Below are 16,095 nucleotides of genomic sequence, written 5' to 3'. Positions count from 1 at the left end.
GAGTAGGTCACTGAGTACAGGAGCGATGGGGACTCGGACTGAACTGGGGGACAGGCAGTACAATTACATTGCACATATTGCAGCTCAAACCTGGGCATTCATGTGGTGATGTCAACCACAGCAACAGCAGAAGCAGAATTGTGTTCAACCACAATCTGTGACTTTTTGTCCCAGAGAATCCCTCAGTCTGTGGTTACCATCAAGCTGATCAATGGTTCAGTGATGAGTGCAGGCAAACACGCCGGGGTCAGAACCATCTGAACCAAAAACTGATGCCAGTCCATTATAAATGACAGATTTGGCTGCTTGCATTCCAAACAGCAGAACCAACAAATTACAGACAGGGCAAAGTGATTGCAACAGCAACAGACCAGAAGTCCTGCCACAACCAGTAATAAATGGTGATTGACAGTTAAACAATTCCCTGGAGGAGAGGGATCCACAAATATCCCCATCCGAAACAATGGGGCAGCCCTCCACATCAGTACAAAAGTCAAGGATGCAATATCTGCGCCATCCTCAGCCAGAAGTATTGAGTGGATGACTGAGCTCACCCTCATCATGACCCCCTACAAAATCACAGATGCCAGTCTTCAACCAATTCGATTCACTCCAGATGATACCAAGAAGAAGATGATAAACTAAAGACACGAAGAAGATAACTGGCCCAGTCGCCATTTTTTGCAATGGGACTGAAGGCTTGTGTTGCACAACAAGTCATTCCCCTTGGGAAGCTGTTTCATTCTAGCCACAACTCTGACACCTACCTGGCAATGTGGACAAACACTCAGCTGTGCCCACTCCCCGAAGAGGAGAATAATTACAATCTGACCAACTGCCACACCCTCAGTCTCATCAGGGTGGTCGAATTGTTGGAAGTTGTTTTTGACAGAGCTGTCAGGCAGCACAGAAATAACCTGCTCAGTGTGGTTTCTGATGGGTCCCCATGTGGAGATAGTGCTGTTGTGGAAATATCATTAGATTACTAATCCAGACCAGGCTAATGCTTTGGCAGCCAAGGAATGTGAAGACAATTAACAAAATACCAAAATTTCAAATCTGATGTCAGTAAAAGTGGGCCTTGAAACCAATATCGATTGTAAAAACCAATGTGCTTCAACAATGTACTTTCAGGATGCAAATCTACTGTCCTTTCCTGGTATGTCTTAAAAGTGACTCCAGACCCGTGTTGAATTCTTCAATGGTCTCTGAGACAGGACAGGCTGCAACATTACCTGCCAATTTTTATACTCAATGCCCAGGCCAATGAAGGTCGGCATGTCATATGCCTTGTTGACTACCTTTTCCACCTGCGTAGCCTGATCTGTGTACTTGGACACCCAGATCACACTGCCTATGAGTGCTCTTCAGGGTCCTGCCATTTACTGGATATTTTCCAGCTGGATTAGACCTTCCAAAATGCATTACCTCACATGCTTCCAGATTGAAGTCCATCTGCCATCTCTCTGCCCAAGTCACCAACCTATCGATATTCAGCTTTGTCCTTTGACAGTCCTCATCATAGTCCGCAATTCCAACAACCTTTGTGTCATCAGCAAACTTACTAATCAGACCAGTTATATCCTCCTCCAAATCATTCATATATATCTATCAGATAGCAAAGGTCCTAACACTGACTCCTGAGGAATGCCACACTTTTGATCTCAATATGACCCAAACTATCTACACAGCCTTCCCCAGACTCATCATCCACCACGTCCTTCTCTGTGGTAAATGCTGACACAAAGTGCTTATTTAATACCTCGCCATATTCCTCTGGCTCCGCATATAAATTCCCTTCCCTGTCCTTTAATGGGCCATCCCTCTGCCTGGCTACCCTCTTGCTCTTTGTATGTATATATGGGATTTTCCTTAATCTTGTTGGTCAATGACTTTTCATGACCACATTATAGCCGCCCTGTCTCCTCGCTTAAATTTCTTTAATCTTTCCTTATATTCCACCCTCGCGTTGTATATTCCCAGCCTCCCAGCCTTAATAAATGCTTCCTTTTTCTTTCTAATTAGGCTCACAATATCTCTCATTATTCAAGGTTCCCTAAACTTGACATACTTTCCCTCATCCTTACAGTAATGTACTTGTTCTGAGTTCCCAGCAACTTACACTTAAAAGCCTCCCAAATACCAGATGTGAAATTGCCCTCAAACATCTGTCCCAATCTCCATTCTTCAGTTCCTGCCTAATATTGTTATAATTAGCCTTTCCACAATTTAACACCTTCACTCGATAATTACAACTATCATTATCCATCAGGACCCTAAGCTTACTGAATTGTGATCACAGTCTTTGAGCTATTCCCTTGTTGAGACATCGACTACCTGGGCAGGTTCCTTCCCCAATACTAGGTCCAGTACGGCCCCTTTCCAAGATGGACTGTCTACATCGTCAGGCAAAAAGCCCTCCTGGATGCTCTTAACAAAGTCTGCCCTATCTGAGCCCCAAGCACTAAGAGAGTCCCAGTCAATGTATGGGAAGTTAAAATTACCCACAACAACAACTTTGTTACTTTTACATCTTGCCAAAGTCTGGGTAAAAACCTGTTCTTCTATCTCCTGCTGACTGTATGAAGGCCGATAGTAAACCCCAAACATTGTGATTGCACCCTTTCTGTTCCTGAGTTCTCCCCATATTGCCTCGCTGTGTGAGCCATCCAAGTTGTCCTCCCATGGTACATCTGTGATATTCACCTTAGCAAGTAGTGCAACTCCCCCACCCATTATCTTCCTGTCTCAATCCTGCCTGAAACACCTGTATCCTGGAATGTTACGCGATTAATCCTGCCCCTCCCTTAACCAAGTCTCTGTAATAGCAACAAAATCACAGTTTTCAGTACTAATCCCAGCTCTAAGTTCTCCAGCCCTACCTGTTACACTTCTTGCATTGAAACAGGTGAACTTCAGTCTACTAGATCCGCTTTGATTAGCAACTACACGCAGTCTGTTCTTTCTCTGAGTCTTACTGGCCCTATTCTCTAGTTCCCTTTCAGTCCATTCACTTTGCATTGATTCCCACACCCCTGCCAAGCTAATTTCAATCCTCCTGAGTGACAGCAGCAAACCTCCCAGCCAGAATATACACCTATCCTTTCGAATCCCAAAACATCAACTTTCCTGAACCTTTGATACTGCCTGGCCTGTTGTGATCATCCAACTCTACACCTTCTTATCTCAGATTCCAGCATCGGCAGTTCCTATTATCTCTGAGGAAGTTCTGGAATGAAACCAGTTCACTTGATGGCCATTGTCAGTACTGGCCTCTCCCTGGTGCATACATGGCGCACTCTCTCAGTGTTGAAAATGCCTTCCTCTCCTTTCTTTATTTCCTGGCTGATAAACCGTTAGAGCTCTGCGCGGTCACAATGAACTGAAATTTTAATGTGCCCACACTGAATAGAAGCAGTTGACATTGTAATTGCACAATTTTCTGTACCACAGTCACAGTAACAGCAACACCACTATTGCTGCTGGAGGTGACTGGGGATGTTGGGGATGAGATGGCCTTGTGGAATTATTTCTAGACTATTAATCCAAGGACCCAGGTAATGACCCACACCCCAATTCAAATCCCGCCATGGCAGATTGTGGAATTTGAATTCATTGAAATACCTGGAATGATGAAACTATTAAGCCATCATTGATCATTCGGGAAAAAAAAACACCTGGCTCACTAATGGCCTTCAGGGAAGGAAATCTGCCATCCTTACCTGGCCTGGCCTACATGTGACTCCAGACCAACAGCAATGTGGTTGACTCTCAACTGCTATTTGGAATGACCAAACCAGCCACTCAGTTATATCAATCGCCACAAAGTCTCACAGAAATGACACAGGACAGACCTATTTACAGCAATATACAGCATGTGTAGGGTAGAGATGCAAGAAAAAAGCTCACAAACACCTTCTCAAGGGCAACGAGGAAAGGGAAGTAAATGCTGGCCCAGCCAGTCACGCCCACAAACCATTAATGCACAAAGAAGATGCCCACACTCACGAAAGACAGACTGAGGTGACACAGCTTACTTTAAGCAGGGACTTAGAAGTATATCTACATGGGCATGATATTCAGGAATATGGGAAAAGGCAAAAAAAAGTAATTAATTCCACATTTTATTTCTATCTGACCTGATCATCAACAATCCCCTTTTTTGTTTATATTTTTCTCTCGCTGTCTCTTTCTCAATTTATTCAACTCATTCCTTCCCCCTTCAAAACAAATATCCCTGTCACCAGCATAAATCACAATATTTGATGCAGATTTCAGTTCTGATGTTTGTTCAGTCGACTTGAAATATGTTAACTCTGCTTTTATTTAATCAGAAACTGCCAAACTGTTCACTTTCCTCAGCACTGTTCACTTCCTCAGTTTTATTTTTGTTTCAGACCTCTGACATATTTCATTCTTTGTTTTTTTTTAAAAATAAATTTCACGGGAAGACAAAATCATTGGCAAAAGAAGCATTTAATGCCCATCATTAATTACCTTTAGCTGTGACCATTCTACACGGCAGTTTGAAGCGAGAAACATTTTGTGGGTCTGAATTCACACTTAATTCACCCCAGGTAATAACGTTAGATTTCTTGACCAGAGGAGATCAGTGAAATGAGACAGGTTTTTTGACAAATTGCTGCTGGTTTTATGGTTGCTATTAGTGAAATTGACCTTGGTTACAATTCTTATCATTAGAATGAAAGTCCTACCACCAATTGTGGTAGGATTTGTAACAGTATCTATCATGTAACAACCAGTGTCTCTGCATTACCTGCTGAGTGACTGAACTACTCTAACATGGTGTCCCTATCGCTAGTTACTTTGAAAACAAGAACAAGGGTGTGATCAAATTATTTGTAACTTGGAAGACTGGTCAGTTGACAGCTGGAACCATAAAGCCTGAATTTTACCAAGGCATAGATAATGGTTTATCCAGCACAGCACAGAGGCAGAGCGGGAGATTGCAGATATTATGGAGCTGGTGTTGGACAAATTTGGTGATGGAGACAACAGTAAGGCATAAATCAAAAAAGGCCCTCAATGTTGTGAACAAGCCTTGTTCTCAGATGCTTGCGAAGGATGAGTCTAAAATTCATGGACAATGAAGCGAGGTTTTAATTGAAACTGAAGATAGTTGTTTCCAGCTTTTCCAAATACAGGTAACAGAAACAGCAACAAAGTTGTATATGCATTGCGGCAGTAGTGACTGGACAGAGATAGAAAGGCTTACCAGGAACACCAACAACAGCGAGAATGGGATAGTAACCAGCCTGAATAATCATCAGTACACCTTCTATTCGAAGTGGTAACGTTGACCAAGATGCAGTAAGATAAATAAGACCCAAGGATAAACCCCTGCCCATTGTTGTAACATTCCAGTCCATTGTTCTCAGATTCTGATCCATTGTTGTAACATTCCAGACTATTGTTCTCAGATTCTGATCCATTGTTGTAACATTCCAGTCTATTGTTCGCAGATTCTGGTCCATTGTTGTAACATTCCAGACTATTGTTCTGAGATTCTGATCCATTGTTGTAACATCCCAGTCTATTGTTCGCAGATTCTGATCCATTGTTGTAACATTCCAGTCTATTGTCCTCAGATTCTGATCTCTCCACCCACTCTCTCTGCAGCTGTCGATCCCTGTTAGTGCTGTCGCTGATGCTCCTGCTTATACTATGGGATAAGACATTGAACAGAGCGCCTTAGTTATAGGAGAGGGAAAGCTTTCTGTGACGCAGTTAGAATCCATAGAGACTGACATCAATCACAGTCACTGAACAAATAGTTCCAGTTAACCCCTTTCAATACACCTTCAGTGAACCTTTGGCTCACAACTGAAACTGGGCTGGATTGGATCTTAACATCGTTGTCTATTTGTTGTATATTCCATCACCAATTGCTCTAAAGATGTATGTGGTGAGGTAGAATGATGGATGTTTTCATTTTGCAGTTTAAGTGGCTCTGCCTTGTTGTCCACGTGCAATGCTGGAACCACCTGCATCAATACACTATGCACCCCCCAAAAAAGACAAGCAAAATGTCATTACTGTGCTGATTGTATAAAAAAAATGCTGAGCAAAATTGGGTTGGCCTTGCAGAGAAAGTGTGGATTTCTCACTGCTGTAATAAAACAACATTGTATGTTGAAGATACAAAATACTTCATTGCAGTTCATATGCTTTAAAGCAGTAACATTTACATTTCTTGATTCAATTGACCAAAACTAAAATCAAATGTGGTGTGCAAAAAGATGTTGTTCATTAAAGCCCATGGACTAAAGAGCCAGGGACAGAATGAATGTGACATTGGTTCGGACACAGAGAGGAATGGGGGCAGTGGCTATAGAGACTGGAGAGGAATACAGTGATATCCCAATGTCATCAGTATTTAGCGAGCACTTATTCTGACAGACGGAATGAAATGTAATGCAGAGCAAAGAAACAGATTATATTTGGGAGATGGAATGCCAAACAACAATATGAACACACCATGATAATTTTAAATATAATAGGAAATTATATTTTATGTAAACACTGTTTAATCATGGTGTATGCAGAATGATGAATTGTTCATATACGCACAGGCTATTCAGAAATAAAAGCAGACAAAGATTTCAAAATAACAAGGTTTAGAGTTGGATGAACACAACAGGCCAAGCAGCATCTTAGGAGCAGAAAAGCTGACATTTTGGGATTTCAAAATGTTAGGTGTATAGGGATTTTACAGGATAATAATAGTAGAGATATAGTTCACCCTCATTGTTGCAGAGATGACAGGCTGAGTGACCTCCATCTTTGCTGTAAGTATTCTGAGATTTGTGTGAAAAGGTTTCAGAGCCTGAGCGGAAACACTTTCAGTGAAGGGCACGGATTGTGCCGTCATGAGTAATCTATTTCTGTTGTCTCATGAAGTGCAGCTGCCTTGGAAATTTATTTTCAATCAAAATCGATTCCCTGAAATTCCTGCATTGAGGACGATATTCACAAAATGTTTTTAATAAAGAAACAGACACGTGGTGTAATACACGTGTAACCAGCCTAGTGGCTCTCACAGAATCAGGAATGGACGATATTGTCCAAATATCGCCAAGTTCAACATCTGGACCTATCAAGAAAAGCAAAATTCTGGAGATTAAGGAAACCTGAAATAGAAGTTACTGGAGAAACGCAATATATGAGGCAACATCTGGAGACAGATTTTGAGTTAACAGATCTGGTCTGTTATGAATCTGTTCTGAAAAAGTCAGATTGCAGATACTGCTAGATCTGATCATTTTTTTTTATTCCAGCATTTCTTTTCTTTCTTTTCACTGTCACAATTTGTCTGATCTGAATCAGAACAGTGAAGCTGCCATTTGAGTTGACCTTCAAGTATTTGTGAATGGTCACTAAAGGAGACATTGCAAAGTTTCTTTCACAAAGATCCCAAGTATCGATGGCATGTTACATTGAGATAAATTGTCATGAAAAGTTTGAACTCAGTGGCACTGATATCGCACGATCAGTCATCTTATTGAAAACGATGTGGATCCTTAACTCAATGTCAAGCCATGCTCCTGATGTCGCTGGGGTTACATTCATCCAGCAAAGTCTTACCTTTCTGAGACTTTGGGCTCAATTTTGAAAACATAAAATATCTTGATATTTTTAGTAGGATGCACTCAACCATGCGTTTTAGCAGGCGCTAGCAAAGGTTGAGTTTATTTGTCATCACCAATAGCTCTGGAGAAAGTATCAGTGACCTTCCTGAAACACTTCCAAACCAAATGCTGCAGACGCGCACACAGAGCTGTTTGTTAGGGATTCCAGGATTTTTTTTCAATACATTATAGTCAAGGAACAGCAATTTAGTGCCGATCCAGGATGAGAAGTGACTTGAATGCCAACTTTCAGAGATTGTTTTTCCCATTGTCCAGTCGAGGACATTACCAGTGCAGGATTGTCTCCAATTTGCATTGATCACATTTTTGTTCAGGGTCCATAATGCCACAATGAGTGAAGTAACATGGGTGGCATGGGAAGTTACTCTGATCTCACTTCAAATGATGTTGGAACATGAGCTAAAACACTAAAGAGTGAAAGTACAGAACACTGTGCTCATTGTTCTCACAATATTCCAAAGCTTTTTTTCGGTACGGACTTCCGATTCTGTCAGCAGATGTTTGTCCTATTTGTGATGTGGCTAGTTGGTGTCTGGAATGCACGGCTAGGAGGGTGGTTGAGGCAGGGAACATCCCAAACTTTAAAAGCACTTTGATCAGCACCTGGTGGTATAGTCTCAATGGGCCTTTTCTCAATTGTATGATTCTGTGTGGGAGCAGCCATGAAAGGTCTGATGTATTCTGAAGTACTGGCCAATGGTACTTGTTTGTCGGTTCCATCAAGTGTGCTCAGAATGTGTTTCAAAACAGCATCACTCAGACAGTATCAGCACTTACTCAGCCGAGGACAGCCCAGCTATCTCTGAAGATATACAGGATTTTTCAAATGGTCAGTGCAAGATTATTCCAGCTGTTTATCGCCATTATTTTAACAAAACCAATAAAATGGATACAGCTTTCCCTTCATTAGAATAAAATATTTTAGCTGTTATGGTGTCATTCCTCAAAAGAAGAACAAACTCCTTCTGCCCATGTGCATATTTTTGGGATGTATTTGTTTTCCTGCCGGTTCTTAAACCCCATTCCCCTCCAGTGCTGCTTCCATGATCTGGTTCCATGTTTGTGCCACTCGAATATGCATTTCCAAAGAGAATGTTTCTGTTTGAGCCAAGGTTGTGAATGCTCACAAACTAACAGATCATATTCCTCAGCACCGTTTCACAGTCCTCAGTTCCTGCAGTAGTCTATGTCGTTATTCCAAAATATGAGGCACTATTCAGGTTGAGCTGATGAATGGCGAACAAGAACAGTTCTTCAGTGTTGCCGGGCAGGAATTATCTCCAACAGGACGCAATCCAAAAGCACCACCTTGATATTCAAAGAGATAATCAACTTCCAGTGACAAATATCCTGTGTGTAACTATTCATCTGAAATTCACCAAATCAGAGTCAGAAAGTTGTGAAGAATGGAAACAGAGGCTTCAGTTCACTTCATCCATCCCAATTACATATACCCAATAAATCTTCTCCCATTTGCTAGCTTTTGACCCGTATCCTTCTAAACCTTTCCTAATCACATACTCATCTTTTCAAATGTTGTAATTGTACCAAACTCCATTACTTCCCCTTGCAGCTCATTCCACACACTCACCTCCCTCTGTGTGAAAAAGTTACCCCTGAGGTTCCTTCTAAATCTTTTCCAGCTCACCTTAAACTCGCACCCTCTAATTTTGGACTCCCCACCCCGCTGAAAACACCTTGTCTGGATACCCTATCTATTCTCCTCCTTACTTTATAAATCTCACTGAGGTCACCCCTCAGCCTCCGAATCTCCAGGCAAAAAGCCTGTTCAGTTTCTCCCTGCAGCTCAAACCGTCCAACCCAAGTAACATCCTTATAAATATTTTCTGAACCTTTTCAAATTTCACAACATCCTTCCGATAGCAGGGAGACGAGAATTGCATGCAATATTCCAAAAGTGGCCTAACCAGTGTACAGCCACAACAGGACCTCCCAACAACTACACGCAACGCACTGACCAATAAAGGCAAGTTGTACCAAATGCAACAGGAGGAGACTCCCAACTTTAAGGGCATTTAAATGGGCATTGGATAAACATATGGATAATAATGGAATCGTGTAGTTTAGACGGACTTCAGATTGTTTCACATTTTGGCACAAAATCGAGGGCCGAAGGGCCTGTACTGCACTATGTAATATTCTATGTTCTATGTTAAATGCTCTCTTCACTATCCTATCTATCTCTGAATCCCCTTTCAAGGAACAAAGCGCCTGCACACCAGGACTCATCGCTCAGCAATACACCCCAGAGCCTTACCATTTAGAGTACAAGTGCTGCCCTAATTTGATTTCCAAAATGCAACACCTCAGATTTATTCAAATTAAATCTGCCTACCATTCCTTGGTCCATTGACCCATCTGATCAAGATCCCATTGTACTCTGAAGTAACCTTTTTCAGTGTCCACTACATTTCCAATTTGGTGAACTTCTAGCTGGAAGTTTTCAAGGTCAATTAATGCCGGTCTAGCTACACTAGAATCCCAAATGAATTTTTAAAAAAGTCTGATTTTCCAGAAAAATTATTGATCTATAGAGCGAATTGCTGTCTTTGATGTCATGGGATATATTTGCAAAATGCAGTTCATGCATAATGTGAAAGAAAAAGACAAATCACAGCTCAGGTCACAGATCATTTAAGATAACGCAGCATCTTTTGGAGCAGCTGCAGGAGCACTCAAAATGCCATGCCTCGTGGGTGTCGACTTCAAGATAAGTGTGATTAATGTAGTTCTGTTTTTTTGATTGGAATAGATATGGTGAGCTGAAGGTTCTGTTTTTCTGCTGAATGGCTCTCTGACCTTAATTTTTGAAAACAGAAAAAGCAGTCTCACAATTTCCATAATATGTCAGCTTTTGTGCTCCTGAGATGCTGTTTGACCTGCTGTGTTCATCAAGCTTCACACTTTGTTATCTTGGATTCACCAGCATCTGCAGTTCCCATTATCTCTGATCACAATTTCCATGTGATGTGAGCATCAAGTGATGAGGATTACAATCTCAAAGACCACACAGCATCCTGGCTTGAATCTATATCATTGTCCATTCACTGACACTTCTTCAGAATCCTGAACGCCTCCATGTAACATATGTTAGTGTCCCTGGGTTTCACCATCATATTCTGAATGGAAATTAGACAGAGGCAAGAAATGCAGGTCTTGCCAACAAAAGTCATCTCAACAGTACAAATAAAAGTAATCTGTCCTATTAAAGACATATATTCAGCCCAATCTGTTTACTAAAGCAGTTTTATTGAGATTTTAGCTTTGTTCTATGTCTCTGATCTTTCTGAAAAACCATGAAGCTTTCCTGAGCATTTTCATAGTGTCGTTTAAAAATCGTATTTGGAAGTTGTACCCATCATTCTGAAAGGGAGAGCCTTCATGGCCATGTGAAAACTTGGATCAGGAGTAAGTGATTAGAAAAATCAAACCAAGTTAGCCATGTGGTGAGCTCTTGAATGATGTGGCCTCAAATAAACGTTCCTCTCCACCCCTGCTAAAATTGGTGTGTTATTCTGAGTCATGAATCTGTCTGCCACTCCCTGACGAATATTCAATAACTTATCTTCCATCTCTCTCTGGAAAGACTTCCATAAACACACAATCCTTTGAAAGGGTAAAATAAACAAGTCACCATTGTCTAACTGAGATATTGTCCAGTTTTACAGTCCATCCACTGGTGGTAATCTCGTGCACAAATGGAAATATTGTTTCAGCATTCAACTTGAAAAGACTGCTCGGAATATTTTGCGTTCAAAACAAGATCATGTGTCATTCGCCTAAAGTGCAATAAATCTAGGGCCAGTCTGGTCATGATTTCCTCTGAAGATAAATACTTCTCAAAAGAACCACTTCAGTCAATCATCTCTGGATGGCTTCTGATTTCATCGTGCCCACAGCCTCATGCAGTCTCACCATTAACCTGGAAAAGTGGCCAAAAACCGCTCTATTCGGCCTTGAGACTGCTCGACCATATCCTGCAGCAAACCAGGTACTACAGCCACGTTACCTTTCTGAGTACCTGCCTAAGGAACCAGATCATCCCCATTGGACTACAGTCCACATTCAAGCCTTCCCAATTTTTCCCCAGATGTGACAATGTCTACATCCAGAACATTAAGACACTTCAGAAGCATCTTTCCCTGCAACTCCTGAAACACACACTCGCAGCAATGCGACGGCAACTCCAGGCAATACAATCCAGCCTACCCAAGCTCAGACCCTCCCTCTCTCAGACCTCTACACGCCTCGCACTCACTCCAACCTCTTCCCTGCAGAACGTACAGCCCTCTGCACCAATCCCAACCTCACCATAAAACCCATGGACAAGGGAGGCACAGTTGTTGTATGGCACACTGACCTCTACATCGCTGAGGTTACACGCCAACTCTCCAACACCACCTCCTACTGCCCCCTTAATCATGACCCCACGCCCGACCACCAAACCATCATCTCCCAAACAACCCACAACCTCATCACCTCAGGTGACCTTCCACCCACAGCCTCCAACCTCATCATTCCCCAACCCTGCAACGGCTGTTTCTATGTCCTTCCCAAAATCCACAAACCTGCCTGCCCTGGTTGACCCATTATCTCTGCCTGCTCCTGCCCCACCGAACGGATCTCCACCTCATTGGAATTCATCTTTTCACATTTCGCCCAGGAACTCCCTACCTACGTCTGTGACACCACCCATGCTCTCCATCTCCTACAAAACTTACAATTCCCCAGGCCCCAACACCCTCATCTTTACCATGGACATCCAGTCCCTATGAACCCGCATTCCCAATACAGATGGCCTAAAGGTCATCCGCTTCTTCCTCTCCCACAGGCCCAACCAGTCCCCCTCCGCTGACACCCTCATCCGCCTTGCCGAACTCTCCCTCACCCTCAACAACTTCTCTTTCAATTCCTCCCACTACCTACAGACAAAGGGGGTGGCCATGGGTACCTGCATGGACCCAAGCTGTGCCTCCCTCTTTGTACGTTATGTGGAACAATGCCTCTTCCATACTTCCACAGGCCCTAAACTCCACCTCTTCCTCCATTACAGTGATGGCTACATCAACGCCGCCTCATGCATCCACGAGGAGCTCAAACAGTTCATTCACTTCACTGACACCTTCCACCCCCCCCCCCCTTAAGTTCACCTGGACCATCTCTAACGCCTCTCCCTCCTTCCTAGACCTCTCTGTCTCCATCTCCGGCAACAACCTAGAAGCCAATATCCATTTCAAGCCCACTGACTCCCAAACTACCTGGAATACACCTCCTACCACCCACCTTCCTGCAAAAATGCCATCCCCTATTCCCAATTGCGCCAGATCTGCTCCCAGGATGAGGAATTCCACACCCTGTACATCTCAGATGTCCTCGTTTTTCAAGGACTGCAACCTCCCCCCACTCAGCGGTCGAGAACTCCCTCGACCGTGTCTCCCACATTTTGCGCAACTCATCCCTCACACCCCGTCCCCACCCTTATCTGCCTTCCGGATGGACTACTCTCTCCGTGACTCTCTGGTCCGCTCCACACTCTCCTCCAGCCTCACCACACCTGGCACTTTTCCCTGCAACCGCAGAAAGTGCTCCATCTTCCCCTACCCCTCCCCCCTCATCTCAATCCCAGGTCGCACATCTGCTAATATGGTATACTGCATCCGCTGTTCCCGTTGTGGCTCTGCTGCATCGGAGAAACCAAATGAGACTTGGGGACAACTCTGCAGATCACCCATGCTCGGTTCACACTAAACAACTCCCCCTCCCATTCTGCAAATGACATGTCCGTCCTGGGCATCCTGCAGTGCCACGATGCCACCCGAAGGTTACAGGAATAGCAACTCATATTCTGCTTGGGATCACTGTAGCCCAATGGTATCAATGTGTATTTCACAAGCTTCAAAATCTCCCCTTCCGCCACTGCATCCCAAAACCAGCCCAGCTTGTCCCCGCCTCCCTAACCTGTTCTTCCACTCATCCGTCCCCTCCTCCCACCTCAAGCCGCACCATCTCATACCTACAAACCTCATCCCGATTCCTTGACCAGTCCGTCCTTCCCGACTGACCTATCCCCTACCTACCTCCCCACCTACACACACCTTTACTGGCTCCATCCCCGCCTCTTTGACCTGACTGCCTCCTCTCCACCTATCTTCTCCTACACAGCAGCAGCTACGCACTGATGATGTCTTCTCGACTGGAGACGAAACGTTTGCAATTCATTTGCCAAACTCGGCGAACAAACCAACAGCCAACTATCTTCTCCTCTCTCCATCTTCAGTCCGCCTCCCCCTCTCTCCCTATTTATTCCAGTACCCTCTCCCCATCCCCCTTTTCTGATGAAGGGTCTCGGCCCGAAACACCAGCTTCTGTGCCCCTGAGATGCTGCTTGTCCTGCTGTGTTCATCCAGCTTCACACTTTGTTATCTTGGATTCTCCAGCATCTGCAGTTCACATTATCGCTGATGCAGACAGTGACAGGCTGAAGCACCTTCCCCTGTGCTGGGACATTCTCTGAGTGTGCGGTTCTGTGCCGGTTGTTGCTGCAATCTCACTGACTCTCCACCAGTCGGGGAACTGGTTGATGAGGCTTGTTGGTGACGTCAGCTCTGCCCTATCTCATCTGATTGGTACCTTTCCGATGATCTACATTCACTGCGAAGAGAGATTTATAGAAAAGGTGCTGAAAAAGTGTTGGTGTAAACTGACTGTTTGCCCTGGTCTGGAAGCCCAGGAGTTTGGGAACAGTAAAAACTGACAGCAGTGATTTACAAGTCTTTGCACACAGTCAGGCTGATGGAAAATATGGAAGGTAACTGGGACTTAAGGTAGTCCAGCACTATAACGGCATTGCTTCTTGGCCTATTTGGTTGACCTCAGTGTGTTGTACTTATTCTTGTCAGTTTTAATATCTGATATGTCCTTTATTTAAAGATCCTGTGTTAAACTGATTGTTGGAGTAAGAAGTAGGAGCTTGCTCCATTTGCTGTGTTTCCAGGACTGCTTATAGTCTCTTTGAACCAATTCTAAAAACAGTCTCATCAAAATTTGAGGAAGGGTCCAGGCATGAGACGTCAGCCTTCCTGCCATGTTCATCCAGCTCTACACCTTGTTATCTCGGATTCTCCAGCATCTGCTCAACAGGCCCTTCAGCCCCACAAGTCCACACCAAACCTCAGAGCATCCCAGCCAGACCTACAACCCACCTAATCTACCCCTCCCTAAACATTACAGGCAATTTAACATGGCCAACCACCTAACCGGCACATCTTTGGATTGTGGCAGCACCCTGACGAAACCCACACAGACACAGGGAGAATGTGTAAACTCCACACAGGCAGTCTGCTAGAATCGAACACAGGTCCTGGCGTTGTGAGGCAGCAGTGCTAACCACTGAGCCACCATGCCGCCAAAGTGCTTTCTCTCAGTACTCTCACCCAACTTTCTCCAAATTTCTTGTTCCAAGGTAACTGTTAATCTGTCCTTTTTTGAATGTTCAACACTTGCTCTGATGTTAGTGCCTCATCCCTGGTAATGCTGCACCTTCCCACCAACACCATCCCCAAATATCCACACATGGCATCAGCAGTAAAAGAAAATCGCCTGCCAACACTACCTCATTACAAATAGCATTTCAGAAAAAAAAATGAAGCTGTCGAAGTATTCACTAGTGTTGACTTTCATGATGACTTGGGATGTATTGAACTAGAGATTTTGGAAACACTGTGAGCCAGGAAAGGATATGGCATATACAACACATGTTTTTCATTTGAGTGCAGAGCAACTAATCAAACAAGTGTGCATGTGACTGCTTTATTTTTCACATGCCAAGGCCTGTGAGCTTAATCAGATTACCAATTCACTGATGTGGGATACAACTGTGAATGACAGTCAGTGGCACATTATTCCGAAAGCCAACTCTCACATTAGCCAGACTCTGAGATATTTGCAAATCTAGCGAAATGAGCCAGAGTTAAATAAAAATGCTAAATCAAGATGCAGAATTGCCTGTCCACAAATTACATTCTTGCTCTAAGAACTCTACAAGCTTTTCAGCAACTGACACGAGTTATGCCGCAATATCTCTGCCCTTCCCTGACATTTTTGCACTTTGATGTTTCAACTAGAACTTAATGTCTCACAGTGCTCCTGTCTTGCCTGGTGTTTATCACAGGCATAAGCCAGGCAGCTTAGCATTGTTATTACCAGCAGTCAGTCAAGGGCTGGTCTGCAGCTATGGCAACAAACACATGTGTTTTGACCAAATGGGCACGTCTCAAATTCTCAGGGAAACAGTTCTCAGTCAGGGCAAGGGAGATAGTATTCAGTCAGGAGGTCCTGACACAGCATGGCCAAGGAATCATTCGATATCAGCCCAGGGACTTTGACACTGTCAGTCAGCCATTTG

The 16,095-nt window shown here is 43.7% G+C and overlaps 1 pseudogene; it reads left to right on the top strand.

The window, feature by feature from the left end:
- Nucleotides 1–14,536: 14,536 nt before the first annotated feature.
- On the top strand, nt 14,537–14,717 carry LOC132208770 (U2 spliceosomal RNA; annotated as a pseudogene).
- Nucleotides 14,718–16,095: the final 1,378 nt, after the last annotated feature.

This window comes from Stegostoma tigrinum, unplaced genomic scaffold (genome assembly GCF_030684315.1).
Source record: "Stegostoma tigrinum isolate sSteTig4 unplaced genomic scaffold, sSteTig4.hap1 scaffold_53, whole genome shotgun sequence".
Lineage (NCBI taxonomy): Eukaryota > Metazoa > Chordata > Chondrichthyes > Orectolobiformes > Stegostomatidae > Stegostoma > Stegostoma tigrinum.
Note: the sequence above shows the minus strand (reverse complement) of the source record. Positions and strands in the feature narration are given on the sequence as shown.